Consider the following 14,137-nt stretch of genomic DNA (forward strand, 5'->3'; position numbering starts at 1 on the left):
AGAGTTATGGGTATAGATCAGGGGTCGGGAACCTTTTTGGCTGAGAGAGCCATGAACGCCACATATTTTAAAATGTAATTCCGTGAGAAGCATGTTCCAAGTTTTGACAATCAGCTGGTCCACGGTTTAAAGTTTTTTCATTTCTCCCCACCTGTGTTTGCTCACCAACTCTGCTTGCTGTCGTCCAAGTCTTTCCAAATCTTCATTCAGTGACTTGAACTTATTCACCCACATGTCTGAGGCCTTCAGATCAGGAGCTTGTAGCTCAAAATCTCTGATGGAGACACCGGGGATACATCAGGTCGGCGCTGTCCACTGCACACTCCTGTAGATGGGTGATGAACGTAAAAAGATGAGTGTGTTCACGAAATTCTCCAAAGCACACTTTTAATGACTGCAGGAGATTAGATGTGAAGCCTACTAGCTGCTGAAGATCAAGATGTTGAGCAGGGTCACTTATTGTGCATGCATCTTTAAACCCAGTTTTTCAAAGTGTAGTAAACGACCTGTTTCAATGTTGGTGATGAAGAGTTCCAGCTTGTTTTCAAATGCGAACACTGCTTGTTGAAGGGATCAGGCTGTATTTCCAATGCCTTGCATTTTCACATTGAGCTGGTTCAGATGTTCAGTCATGTCCACGAGATAGTAGAACTTCAGGAGCCACTCAGTGTTACCTAACTCAGGATGCTCAACATTTTTCATTTCAAGAAAAGTCCGGATTTCACTCAGACAAGCCGCGAAATGGCTGAGCACCTTCCCTCTTGACAACCAATGCACATTGCTGTGCAGAAGCAGACCAGGATAATTATTCCCAACTTCATCCAGCAGTGTTTTAAACTGGCCATCATTTAGAACTCGGGCAACCATAAAGTTGACCACCCAAATGACCAGCGACATCACCTCACCAAACTGCTTGCCACACATCTGAGCAGAAAGCGCCTCCTAATGTAAGATGCGGTGAAAACTTAGGATGGGTCTCTTTTCATGTTCACGAAGAAGCGCTACGAATCCTCTGTTTTTCCCCACCATGCACGGAGCACCATCAGTACACACCGAATTAAGTTTATCCATCGGTAGATTTTTTTTCTTTAGCGAATTCAGTGAAAGACTTGAATAAATCCTCCCTCTTGTCTTTTTTATAGGCAAAACAGCAAGACTTTCCTCACGTAGTGTGTCACGACAGCATTCCTTGCAATCACGCCGAACTGGGATAAATGGCTTACATCTGTTGACTCATCCAAAGCGAGAGAAAAGAATGGTGCTGCATTTATGTCCTTCATTTGTGTTGCCTCAATTTGATTTGCCATCATGATGGTATGATCATGAACAGTTCTTGCCGACAGAGGCATATCTTTTATTGTTTGATTATCTTGTCTTTATCCGAAAAGTTGTCAAAAAGTTCATTGGCAACATCAAGCATGAATGTTTTGGCATACTTCCCATTTGTGAATGGCTTTCTGTTTCTCACAATTGCTAAAGCACCAGCAAAGCTAGCCAAATTCCAGTCACCTTGGTGGGTCCAAACACGGAGTTGCTGCTGACTAGCTTGCACTCTGCACAGTAGCTCTTGACATGCTTTCTTCTTGCTGTCCCCCGCTGGATATTTCGATGCAAATGTAGTTGGTGTGTGTCGAAGTGCCGCTTTATATTTGACTGTTTCATCGATGCAATTTTATCATTGCATATTAGACACACTGCAGAACCTGCTCTCTCCACAAAGGCAAATCACTCTGTCCATTCCTGCTGAAAAGTACGATACTCCTCATCCTTTTTTCTTTTAGCCATCTTCTTCGTCAAAAGGGTTTCTGCAATTAGCTAGCTGACTACTTGATTAAAAGGAGGGAAGTTTACTTCCTGACCTCACAATGACCTGTGTATGTTACGCATTCTCCAATAAAAATTTGGAGTTGTCCTGGAGAACAGCTGTGATTGGCTCCAGCCACCCGCAATCATGAACATGAGCAGTAGGAAATGAATGCATTGTAATACATAAGAATGTTTTATATTTTTAATGTTATTTTTTTATTAAAGACTTGTCTGTGAGCCAGATGCAGCCATCAAAAGAGCCACATCTGGCTCATGAGCCATAGGTTCCTGACCCCTGGTATAGATAATAAAGTTGTAAGTAATTTATCAAATTCAGTATCAGGTAGATAAACATAGTAAATATGTAGAGATTTTAATTAAAAATTCAAAACTAGGAAAGCTTAACACAAAAATACATCTAAATTAAGAGCTGTCACATCCAGTGAGAATATTTCCACAGTAACAGTGATTATTTTTTCCATTTATTGGACAGAGAGAGAGAGAGAGAGAGAGAGAGAGAGAGAGAGAAGCATCAACTCATTGTTCCACACATTGGTCCCATCTGGTTGTGCATTCGTTGATTGCTCTCATGCATGCCCTGACGGGGGATCAAACCCATGACCTCTGCATGACGGGACGATGCTCTATCCACTGAACCACTTGCCAGGGCCAACTGTGATTATTTTTACAATTTTTGCATAGATTTAAAATTCAGAAGCTCTTGGGCCATGTTTCAATGACACTATATAGGGAAACAATATGTTCTTCTCAGAAAATGGGCATAATGTTAAATAATTGGCTTGCTGAAAGATGCTGTTAAATATAGAAAGGATATTAAAACAGAATACCGAAACATATGTGCATGTTCACACACAACAGCATTAAGAATCTGTAAAAAAATGAAGTCATTATCCCTGAATATGAGTAATGGGAATTAATTAAGACACTTCAGAATGATGAGGATATAATGAGAAGTGGTCAATTACTTCTTTTCTTGTACTTTCAAGAAAATGACAAAACCTTGGTGAAATGAGGGGTCTGAACATGAATGAGGAATATAATATGAAATATATTTAAATAGAAGAGATTTGACTAATGAGTGCCCAATGCAGAAAGTCCCTAAATCATATAGCTTATCCAAATGGAAAGGAAAACAATTTATTTATCATCTTGCTTTAATCAATTCTTACTAGATTCTCACGGGGTTCTTAATGAAATCGATGCCCACAATGTAACCAGTCAGGCTTTAAAGTTCATTATACACAGATTATCAATAATGTTCACATTGATAAATGATTAGCTATAATTGCTAATTCCCTGTTTAATGGGAATCAAACCAGTCAATGAGGGGACTAACCTCATTTAAGTGGAAGCTATACAGGGCTGGAAGCCAAAGGGCTTGTTCCAATTCAGCCCTGGCACAAGCTGGCCATGCAGCTCCCATAAGGTTGCAAGGTATTCTATTTTAAAACAGGTGGGCAAATATCCAAGCTTTCCACCTGAAATTTTCATGACTAAAGATACTGGATAATACTTAATCTTTCCATCTGGAAAACAATCTAAGAAAATCACCAAATTTAGCAGCATATTTTTCTCACTACCCTTTCTTATCATGTTATGTCATGACTCCTGGGAGACTATTCTCACTCGGTGCTTTGATTTTCACTATTACTGTGGCGGGGACCTGCTGAAGGTCATAAAAGGGTCGGCCAGGAACTCAGAGCAGGAGTCCTCATGCAGCACAGACTGGTGCACCCCTGGGTGGCAACCAAGGGCACTTGGCTCTTCCAAGCAGTGGGTCATGGCACAGGTTGTAAATATATTGCTCACAAAAATTAGAGGATATTTCAAAATGAATATGAAGCAATAAAAAAAAAGAATCATTTGATTTTTTTTTTTTACTAAAGAACATCAGAAAAGCAAATGACAAGTCAAATGAAGTTGTTCAATTATGCAAATAAGATGCAAAACCAAGTTTTATTTCATTGGTGAAAATGCACTAGACAACAGGCTGAACATACTGGAGTATCTGCACGTTCCCTGATCCCCTAATATTTGTGAGCAGTGCTTGGCTTACTCCCATGTCGTCATTTATCTAGTTTTTAGATTACTTACTGCTTCATAGGTGAGGAATAATTAAACACTTTGTTAGAAACAGTTGACCTTAAATCAGTATAACACAAATTTAATGAGAACATTTCTTAATAAAAGAATTAATGTAATTTTAAAGGTATGTGATGTTATTAGTACATATAACTAATACATTTTCTGTTGAAGCAATGATTCTTTTCTTTTGAAAGCAGCACAGAGAAAACAATTTCCTCTCGAAAAGTCACTGACAGTACCTTTGACACCACTTTCTAGAATATGGGCCATTAAGATTCTATTTTGAAGCAAAGTGGTCATGTTTAATATTAGGTTAAAGGGGATGAAGAGAAGTTTGGTTCCCCTTATTTTTGTTGTCAATTTGAATAATACCCCAATCAGCATTTTACTCAGTCCTTGGTAAATAAAAGCTTAGTATTTTGTAGCTGGATTAATAAGACCAAGTTCTATGTGTAATTACGATATATGTGTTCTGTGTTATAAATAAAATCCTTCATATTTTGTGGTGTTCTCCTCATTTAGTAACATTTTATTAAAAATGAAGTACAATGAAATGTACTCATCTTTTAAAAGCTTCACATTTTAAAATGAGCTAGATGTTTTAAATATTTGTTAAATCAAGGAAGAAAGTGATTTTAAAATGTAAGGGGAAAATGGACAGTCTCCAAATTAGGTCACGTGGATGTGGGCTTTTAATGGTCATTTTTCTAAGCATATGTTAATATTTTAATTTTTTTTTCTTACTATGAGTCAGCTGAAGAACTCTTAGGGATGATGCTGTTCATTATATCCCTCTCAGCAGAAGTTGCATTACAAAGAGCAAATTTGTGATATTTTGATGGCTGGAAATATTTATGTATATTAGCATAAACCTACTACAGTCTTTTATCATGCTCCTAAAAACACTTTCTCTAACAAGTAAAATTGTCCAGTAACTCAATTTATATTTTCTTTTTCCATGATTGTTTTGTTTCTGTGCACTTTTCTCCTCTTCAATTCCTCTTCATACAGATGCAACAACATTGCTTTCATTATTGTGAAAGTTACTGAAACTAGAAGTATGTAAGGGCAGGAATTAGGAAAAATTGCTCCCAACTAACAGTACAATGTGGGCAAATACAGGGCCTTCCAGTTTTCAGTCAATAGCACAATTTGTTCTACAAGCAAGGATTTTAAATGGTTATTCAGAATGACAGATATAAAAAAAACACATTCATTTATTTTGTATAACTAGGGTAGTTCCTCCATTTCAGCTGACCTGCTTTAGAGTAGCTATTCTGAAAGTGTGTTTTGGGGACCACTGGAGTGTCCCCAAGACCTTTTCTCAGGGTTCACAAGGTTCCTTTTCCAAGAAAGTGTGTGTGGGTGAGGATGAATTGTCTTCCTACACTTCAACCAAAAACAAAACATCACAACAAATTGGATGAAAAGCAGCTTTGAAAATCTGGCTGTAATTCTGTTAAACCAGACTTTAGTTAGATTTTTACAAAAATATAAGGCAATGCTATTTTCATTATTTTTTGAAACTATAGCTATTTTTTTTTTTTGTATTTTTCTGAAGCTAGAAACCGGGAGAGACAGTCAGACAGACTCCTGCATGCGCCCGACCGGGATCCACCTGGCACGCCCACCAGGGGGCGACGCTCTGCCCACCAGGGGGCGATGCTCTGGAGGGTCGCTCTGCCGTGACCAGAGCCACTCTAGTGCCTGGGGCAGAGGCCATGGAGCCATCCCCAGCGCCCGGGCCATCTTTGCTCCAATGGAGCCTCGGCTGTGGGAGGGGAAGAGAGAGAGAGGAAGGAGAGGGGTAGGGGTGGAGAAGCAAATGGGCGCTTCTCCTGTGTGCCCTGGCCGGGAATCGAACCCGGGACTTCTACATGCCAGGCCGACGCTCTACCACTGAGCCAACCGGCCAGGGCTAGCTATTTTTCATAAAACTGTTCACAGTATGCACATGATATGTGATATATATACTATTGTTATTTTGCAATGACTTTATAGATAAATATATTTAAATGCCACATTTTAAATTTCTAGCATGGTAAATACCGATGAATATCACTAACACAAACAAAAGCTTTTTTGAGTTTAAAATTTTTAAGAGTGTAAAGGGATCCTGGTGCTAGAGGGTCCCCAAAGTTAGAAATTTGGCTTCAGTAATAGTAACTTTTCAGCTGCAACGAATAGGAGATTATGTAAGGGGTTATTATTTCTTGTAAGGGCCAAGTCACAGAATTTCCTGTAAGGGGTGAAGGCACTGTAGATAACTAGAAGCTTCGTTCACAAACCTTAATCTTTACTTGTTGTCTAAGAAATACAGGGAAATCATTCATAGAAACTCTAGTATATTGCAGTAAGTACTCCAACTCTTCATATTCACTTCTTTGTTATGATTTTTCAGTTCCTCTTACTATATAAACTGTTTTCTTCACTCCTTTATCTGTTCTGACCTTGTGAATATCTGTGACCAATAGAATGTAACAGAAGAGACTTTATTCTCTAGTTAACAATAAAACTATTGATGATATAATTTAAGAGAGTGACTGTCTATCTTAATAATTGAGTCAACAAATTAAGTTATTCTATTTGAACTGTTTATCTTAATCAAAAAATACAAAGATTCCAAATCTCTCGAAATTATCTCTATCCCATTCTTTCTTTTCTTTTTCCTTCCCTGATGTGTTTTGCATATCTACATCAGCTATTTTTTATTTTTGTTTGTGTAGAGAATTGGACTTCAGGCTAATTGAGAACTATTAGCACTTTTCTTTCTTCTTTGTCATTATTATCCAGTATACTATAATCTATAGCCTAAAACTATTTCAGATATCCCAAAACAAGATTAATCAGAGAAGCTAATGGCTTATCTCATTTATTAGCATTTATTATCGCATTTATTTCTGAGCCAAATATTAGGTTAACATGTTGGAGGGAGTCTGAACAAGTTCAAGAGTATTTCTCCTGTACATAATTATAATGCCATTTTCAGTTTCCTTGTAGAGACAATGCAACTACTATTTTTTCCCTAGTATAATAGATTACCCTCACAATGGGTAAAGTAGGTCACATTATGATCTCCTCTTTTCCCTCTTCTAAGGAAAATAATGGAATTCTTATTAGTCATACTTGCATAATCTCATGTCCTCGAACAATTCTTATTCTACCTCAGCATCCCTAAGGTTAGTCTGTTTTGTGGCATATTAAGCTTTTCTTGTGGTGGATGTTTCTGAGTTTGATGAGACTCTCAATAGTGTGCCGTGCAAAAGCACCCCCAAATCCCCGGCTGGGGGTAAGGTTCTTTATACTGATGTCCCCAGACTTTAAAATAAAACCCATCCTCAATATTGTATCAAAAGTCACCCAGTGATTTTTATTTAAAGCAGGGGGTACAAATAAGAAAAGTGGAAGTAGTAGTATTTAAGCTTAAAATAATTATTGGCCCAGTCGTAACTGGCAATGTCACCTGGATCTCAAAACCATCTGACTCATACTCCACTCATTACCACTATACTTTGCCATTGAGAGTCCTTGTGCTGTTGACTATTTCAATTTCATTTGTTGTAACTCGGTCTGCTCAGGTTTTCTGATTCTTCCAGATTCAGTTTTGGAAGACTGTATGTTTCTAGGAATTTATTCATTTTTCCCAGATTGTCCAATATTTTGGCATATAGTTTTTCACAGTGTTTTCTTACAATCCTTTGCATTTCTGTGACGTCAGTTGTTACATCTCATTTCTAATTTTATTTATTTGGGTCCTCTCTCTTTTTTTCTTGATGAGTCTGGTTAAAGGTTCATCAATCTTATTTACCTTTTCAAAGAACCAGCTCTTGGTTTCATTGATCTTTGTATTTTTTTTAGCTTCTATGTTATTTATTTCCACTCTGATCTTTATTATTTCCTTCCTTCTACTTCCTTGGGCATTGTTTGTTGTTCTTTTTTCTAGTTCCTTTAGGTGCAGGGTTAGATTGTCTAGTTGAGATTTTTCTTGCTTCTTAAGATATGCTTATAATTCTATGAACTTCCCTCTCATGACTGTTTTCGCCGTGTCCCATAGATTTTGGGTTGTTTTATGTTCATATTCATATGTTTCATTTTTTTTACTTCTTCTTTGATCTAATTTTTAACCCATTTTTTATTTAATAACATGCTAGTTAGCCTCCAAGTGTTTGAATGTTTTTTCATTTTTCTGTTTTAGTTGATTTCTAGTTTCATACCATTGTGACCAGAGAAGGTGTTTGATATTATTTCAATCTTCTTACATTTACTGAGACTTGTTTTGTGTCCTAACCATGTGGTCTATCTGAGAAAATGTACCATTAGCACTTGAAAAGAATGTGTATTCTGCTGCTTTAGGATGAAATGTTCTGAAGATATCAATTAAATCCAGTTGTTTTAATTAATTTAATTTAATAGTGTGTCATTTAAGGACACTGTTTCTTTGTTGATTTTCTGTCTGGAGGATCTATCCATTGATATTAATGAGGTGTTAAAATCCCCTACTTATTCTATTACTGTTGATGTCTCTCTTAATCTACATCAAAATCTGCCCTATATATTTAGGTGTTCCTATGTTGGGTGCATAAATATTTATAATGGTAATATCCTCTTGTTGGATTGCTCCCTTTATCATCATGTAGTGACTTTTTTTTTGTCCCATACTGTAGCCTTTGTTTTAAAGGCTATTTTGTCAGATATAAGTATTGCTACCTCAGCTTTTTTTGTTTGTTTCTATTTGCGTGGAATATTTTTTTTCCGTCACTTCACTTTCATTCTATCTGTATCTTTCATTCTGAGGTAGGTCTCTTGCAGACAGCATTTGTACAGGTCTTGCCTTCTTACCCATGCAGTTACCCTATGTCTTTTGATTGGACCATTTAATCCATTTATATACAAGGTTATTATTAATATGTATTTATTTATTGCCATTTTTTTTAAACCTATAATCCTCTTTCTCTGTATTTCTTTTTTTATTTCTTCTTTTCATAGCAGGTCCTTTAACATTACTTGCAGTACTGGTTTAGTGGTAATGAACTCCTTGAGCCATTTTTTTTTGGTCCGGAAAGCTCCTTATTTTCTCTTCCATTTTAAATGATAGCATTTCTGGATAGAGTAGTCTTGGTTGTAGGTTCTTGTTTTGCATCACTTTGAATATTTCTTGCCAATCCTTTCTGGTCTGAAGTGTTTCTGTTAAGAAGTCAGATATTAGCCTTATGAGGGCTCTTTTGTAGGTCAGGAGCCCTGTACAGAGAAAGTGGCCCTTACTCTAGTGCCTAGTCCCTCAGCCACTGCTGGATACTCCAATTCTATTTCTCCCTAGTGAGGTGAGCAGCAGGTTCAGATTGGGTGGGGCTGATAGTCCCCTCTACAGAAGTTCTTCCAGCTGGGGAGTGCCTGGCCTCAGGAAGGAAGATTGAGAGAGTCTATCACTGGGGATGACTGTGCCCCCCCACTTCCAAGAAGGTAGCTAAGCCCCTTGACTGATCCCAACAATAGGTTCCAACGAACTCACCCTTTGAATATCTGCTCTAAGCTTCTCTCCCTTCCCCTGTGGATCTTAGCCCAGTAGAGAGGATATCTGGGACTTGGGCCAGCTGACTATAAAGCTATACCTTGTCCAATGAGTGTGAGCTGCTGTGCAGGTGTTGACAACAGAAAGCAGAATTTGCCTCAGCTGGGTTTGGTGCCTGACAAGCTCTCTCTTTGGATATACTGCTAGTAAGGTTAGTTGGGTCCTGCTCTGATGTGGTCTGTAGCTGGCCACTGGACGTGTTGGTTCTGGACCTCTTTGGAGGAAACCTGGTGCAGTCTAGTGTAACACATTGCATGTGACTGGCCCTCAGTAACCTTTTTTGAGCTATAAGCAATCCAGAGTTTGTGGCTGCCTCTACTGAGCTTAGGTGCACATGGAAGGACCAAGCTGCCTTCTTAAGCTGGCTTTTACCAGTCCTGGGATTGGAGGCAAGTAAGCAAAAGACCCAAGTTTCCCTGAGACTGCCTCCTGTTGTCTCTGCTGGCTGCTTATTGGGTTTGGCCCCAGATAAAACCTCTGGTAGACTCTCCTACTGAAGGATCTTGCAATAAAAATGCCATTACAAATGGCATCAATGCTTGATTCTCACTCCTGGTTCTTAGAAGTGGAGAAAAATAAGCCGACTTGCCAAATGCCACAAAACTACGGTACATGTTCATGTTCAAAGTATTAAAGAGGCTCTCCATCCCCTCTCCATCCTATCAAACTAATCAGAACAAAAAAGAAAAATTACTGTAAACTTTTTATAGCCTAAGAAGTGACCAGGAAATAAGAATTTAGGGCAGCCGACACCTCCACCATGAAGTAAAACCCCAGGGGTAAGGTTGAAATCGTGAATAATTATTGACCAGAATTCCTTCACGAATCCTAAATCTAAAATACTGTTTGCAATATTTTAAAAAGCTGGCTAAATTACGCCTCTTCCTTCTGATTATTTCTAAGGGTAAGGGGATCCTATCCATCATATAATTACTCTTAAAATGTCATCCTGGGCTTCCACAAAATAGAACCACCTAGTCCACCAGCCCCAACTCAAGCTTACTGCTTTGGAACTTGCTTGTGGCACTTGGCAATCTTTCCTCCTTTCAGTAACAGCACTTAGGTTTTCCTTTGTAGAACCTTTTCCACACTCTCAGTCCATGTGACTGTTTTGAATACTGCCACTCCAGTTTAAGGAATAATCATGAGACACTAGCCTGTCCAATCAGAATTATAGTAATTAGTTCAGGAGTTGGCAGGTCATCCAGTTAGAACCAATGTAAATTATAACATTTGGACTTTACTAGGCACTGTTTTGAAAGAGGTCTTGTCCTTTTCTTAGCAAGGTGCATCAGGTAGAATGTTAAGGTGACCAATCGTCCTCCTTTAGGGAGGACAGTCCTTCTTTTGTAAGTTCCATCCTTCTTTGAAAAGTGTACTCCTACATGTCCTCCTTTTTGATATTGGAAGACTGATCTGTAAATGTCTGTATTCAATTGATGCAGAGTCGATCCATTGCGTGAGATGTGACATATTTGTATTTGACATGACAATTCGTCAAGGATCAGTACAGTGCAGTGAGATGCAATTATGAGATGCATGCGCTCCACATGGGAGACCTTGAGAGAGTGCGTGATATACCAAGCGCACAAATGGCTTTGTGTACTTCTTACTGAAACACGACAAGGCACATACGACATTGTAGATTCACGATTATTTCTTTCTCAGTGAACATTCAATCATAGACAGGTAAGCACAATTCACATAAAATTCAATATGAAGGATATTTTTTGTTCAGATATTTCCAATATATTGTTATAAGATAATACATTGACAAAAAAATTCATTTAATGGATATTGAATGAATGTTTTTCTTTAAAATATTTCTTTTTTTAAAAATTAATATTAAAAATTAATAGGCATGTAAGCATAATTACAATATAAAATGTTACAAATATTTTTATTGTATATTTATCATATTATAGTCTATTATTGTTGCAATGAATAAAATCTTTCTTTTATTTACAATATTATTTTCTTCAATTTATTTTTGTCCTCCTTTTCATTATAAAAAAGTTGGTCACCTTGCTCTTTGCCTCATCTACTGCGAGGATGAAGACCATTCTCAGCAATCAGACGGTTGACATCCCAGAAAATGTCGATGTCACTCTGAAGGGACGCACAGCTATTGTGAAGGGTCCCAGAGGCACCTTGTGGAGGGACTTCAATCACATGAATGTAGAACTCAGCCTCCTTGGAAAGAAAAAGAAGAGGCTCCGGGTTGACAAACAGTGGGGAAACAGAAAGGAACTGGCTACAGTTCACACTATCTGCAGTCATGTACAGAACATGATCAAGGGTGTAACACTGGGCTTTTGTTACAAGATTAGGTCTGTGTACGCTCACTTCCCCATCAACGTCATTATTCAGGAGAATGGTTCTCTTGTTAAAATCAGAAATTTCTTGGGTTAAAAATACATCTGCAGGATTCGGATGAGGTCAGGTGTTGCTTGTTCAGTCTCTCAAGCCCAGAAAGATGAACTGATTCTTGAAGGAAACGACATTGAGCTTGTATAAAATTCAGCTGCGTTGATTCAGCAAGCCACAATAGCTAAAAACAAGGATATCAGAAAATTTTTGGATGGTATCTATATTTCTGAAAAAGGAACAGTTCAGCAGGTTGATGAATAAGATCTAAGTTGTTGAGCTATAGAAACAGCAAGATGGCGCATGATTTCTAGGACTCATTTCTCATGTTTTAAAGATGCAATAAAAATAACTTCACACACTTACACACACACACACACACACACAAAAAAAGTTGGTCACTTTAAGAATGGAAACCTGGACCATTTTTTCTGTCACTTGTCAGACTTTCCCTGGAATGAAACCAACATGGAGGGGGACAGGGGGACACATTTTTGACAATACCATTTAAAAACTTGGTTTCTGTCATTTATGAAGCTGTGCTGATTCCTGTACTATTCATTTTGTAAGGCTGAAAATTCTCTTTTATTTCAAAATGAGTTTGGGATAGCTTCTACTTAGTTATAAACATAAGGATTCTGACTAAAGTAGTCACCTTATCTGTAGGTAGACAACGGTGGGGTGGGGGGCTGTTCAGCTGATCTAAGGTGACATTGCCTGGTGGCTCTGCTAATTAATCTTAGCTGGGCTTTCCCCACTCATTTGGGAGTCAGTTGATCTAAACGGCTTGACTGGATTAATTTGGCTCTGCTCTATGTGTCGCTCATCCTCCTCATGACACCAGCTGGCGAGAACAAGCATATTTTTCTCATAACAGTGGCACGAGTGCCAGGGTGCAGGCCTGATCACAAAGGCGCTTTTCCAGGCTCTGCCTGTGTCATGTCGGGTAACATCCCATTGGCCAAAGCAAGTCACATGGCTCAGCAGAAATCAGAGGGAAGTATGCCTCCTCCACAGTGGAGAGGCACCACAATCTTAGGTGGCACAAGGGTGGGGGGAGAGGAATTGAAACATTTATTTAGTCTATCATGTTGTGATGGAGAGAAAGAACTTTCTAACAGCCACCCCCACTGATTCTAAGCATATTAACATTGAGAACTACTAGCTTAGTGCAGTGGATCTCACAGCTGTCATCACAGGGCTGAAAAACTCTGATGGCTAAATTATATCCCTGTAGATGTAACCTGGGCATTGGTATTTTCAAGAAAATGATTCCTGGTAAAGAACCACTTTCCTAGAAGAATTTGAATTTCAGGGGAATCACTTTATATTTCTCCCATCTGCTGAAAATTTTTATAATGATGAAATCAGGAAAAAAGTATAAATAGAAAACCAAGTTATAGAAAAGCAGCTTTTAAAGACCAGTCTATAAACAGTCTTTATTGTTCTGCTGGGCACTAGAGAAGTTATGGTAGATACCAGAGAGGTAGGCTTACCTACATGAAGTTGAGAGTGTTCTTAGAAAGATGAATGATAACTAAATATTTATAAACTATTAATTAAATAATGACAGGTATGCAAAATGCTGCAAAGGTATAGGCTACTATGACAATAACAGACATTTTCACATGCAAATCCATTTATAACCAATACACTCATAAATGTGGCACAGGTGAGAAGGAAAATTTTATTTATTTATTTATTTAAGATTTTATTTATTTATTTTAGAGAGGAGAGAGAGAGAGAGAGAGAGAGAAGGGAGAAGGAGCAGGAAGCATCAGCTCCTATATGTGCCTTGAGCAGGCAAGCCCAGGGTTTCAAACCGGCGACCTCAGTGTTCTAGGTCAACACTTTCATCCACTCTGCCACCACAGGTCAGGCATTTATTTATTTGTTAATTGAAGTGTAGTTGATACACAATATTATATTAATTACCTTAGTTTCTGGTATACAATAGAGTTATTCTTCTTCACCTTTTCAGCCTGCCCTCAGCTCGCCCTTGTGGTAATCATTCCTTTGGGTTTCTTTTTATGAGTATATTTTTGTTTTGTTTTGTTTTTTCAGTTTTGTATTTTTATATTTCACATATAATTAAAACTATACAGTATTTTTTTTTGTCTGACTTATTCAATTTAGCATAATACTCTCTAGGTCAATTTTTGTTGTTGCAAATGGCAAGATTTCATTCTTTTTTATTGTTGCCTAATATTTCATTATATATAAATATATATGTTTATGCATGTATGTTTTCTTTATCCATCTATTAATGGACACCTAGTTTGCTTCAAT

General features: G+C 37.9%; 1 pseudogene; it reads left to right on the top strand.

The window, feature by feature from the left end:
- Window positions 1-11,512: 11,512 nt before the first annotated feature.
- LOC136378411 (large ribosomal subunit protein uL6 pseudogene) lies at window positions 11,513-12,190 on the top strand (annotated as a pseudogene).
- Window positions 12,191-14,137: the final 1,947 nt, after the last annotated feature.

This window comes from Saccopteryx leptura, chromosome 7 (genome assembly GCF_036850995.1).
Source record: "Saccopteryx leptura isolate mSacLep1 chromosome 7, mSacLep1_pri_phased_curated, whole genome shotgun sequence".
NCBI lineage: Eukaryota > Metazoa > Chordata > Mammalia > Chiroptera > Emballonuridae > Saccopteryx > Saccopteryx leptura.